This window comes from Entamoeba dispar, genomic scaffold (genome assembly GCF_000209125.1).
Source record: "Entamoeba dispar SAW760 scf_1105229463063 genomic scaffold, whole genome shotgun sequence".
In the NCBI taxonomy this organism is placed as follows: domain Eukaryota; phylum Evosea; order Mastigamoebida; family Endamoebidae; genus Entamoeba; species Entamoeba dispar.
In genome coordinates, this window is record NW_001855505.1 from 3 (window position 1) to 1,532 (window position 1,530).

At 20.9% G+C, this 1,530-nt stretch overlaps 5 annotated features.

Annotated features, from left to right (window-relative positions):
- Positions 1-74: part of a microsatellite that runs on past the window's edge.
- Positions 75-78: 4 nt separating this feature from the next.
- Positions 79-483: a repeat region.
- Positions 414-651: a repeat region.
- Positions 652-935: 284 nt separating this feature from the next.
- Positions 936-970: a sequence feature (AT_rich).
- A 334-nt stretch (positions 971-1,304) lies between these two features.
- Positions 1,305-1,334: a sequence feature (AT_rich).
- Positions 1,335-1,530: the final 196 nt, after the last annotated feature.

The following is a 1,530-nucleotide window of genomic DNA, read 5'->3' on the forward strand; positions in this document are numbered from 1 at the left end:
TTTATTTTATTATGTTTATAATTTAATTTGATTATCATTTATCAATTATTTATTATATTTCTTTATTATTTATTATTGGATTCGAAGGTAGCACGTCAGAGATACCACATAGAACCCTAAAATATTTCCATCCTTCGAATCCCCCAGTTATCATCTGATTATGGCGTTATATTTAGTTAGAAAAACATCTTACTCAATAATGCAAGAATAACAGTGTTTATTATTTACAATGATAGAACTCATTGATATAAAGTGTATTTATTTATAAAGATGTTATTATTACTTGTTGGGATACAAGTATTATTTGATAACATAAGATTGTCAAAGAAAAAGGGTTTGGTGGTTGATACTAAAATGAAAAATAATCGTAATAAATACTGACAATGATATATTCTTCTTAAAATAAGAAAATAAAGAAGAGTTTTAATATCCATTAAAATCAAATAAAAATTAAATAACGAATATTAAATAATAGATGTTTAACACTCTATTGTACAATAAATAAATGAATGTCATATTTCAACAATATAATCAAAGAATATACCAATAGTTGATAAACAAATACTTTTAAATCAAAGGGACGTTATTATTTAATCTTTGCTGAGCAATGAACAATATAAAACTATTAACATTTAATTATCTCCTGTTTATTAATTAGAAAAGAAAGTAAAACTGGTAGAAGAAAAAGAAATCAGTTTAAACAAAATGAAGATTAAATACGTTTTATAAAATTACTATGAATTATTGGAGTTGGTTATTAAACATGAAGTAGACCAACAAAATATAATATAAAGAAAAAGTAGATGAAACCATAGTAATATAGTGTAAATTTTCTTTTATATGAACAGTATAAGTTATTTTGTTATTATCTTCTTCAATATTTTTGTTTTAATAAGATTTCAGTAAACATCAAAGGATTTAAAACAATATTCTTGATAAATAAATTATATCAATCATAATAATTATTATTCATGAATCAATAAGTTGTTTGATTTCACATAGTTTATTTTATTAATTAATAGAATCTTTATGGATAGTTGATAATTATTTCCAATTTCATTAAGTTTATAACAATCATTTTTGTTAGTATTGATTAATACTACATTTATTGGTATATTTCTTCTACATATTACAACTCTATTACTATGAATAAATAAAACAAGAAAATAACAGTTGAAGAATAAACCATTAAATAATCAATGTTATCAAATGGATTAGATAAAAGAAAAAAGAATAATAAAGAGGAATTGAAACAAATAATAAAACCAAATCATTTGTTAGTGGAGTAGAGAAATATGGTCATGAAAAATTATCAATAATAAATATTATTTTTTGGAGATACTTTATTTCATTCATGTGATTTAACAAAATAACACAAAAGACAAGTAACTATAAAACTTTGTAATCAAAAACAATATCTTTATTAGTATTTCATTTAATCATTCATTAGTCATAACATTGTTTTGTTCATTTCTTTTTATTCTAAACAACAAACTTATCAAAAAACTAATCAATTTATGTGTGTTATTA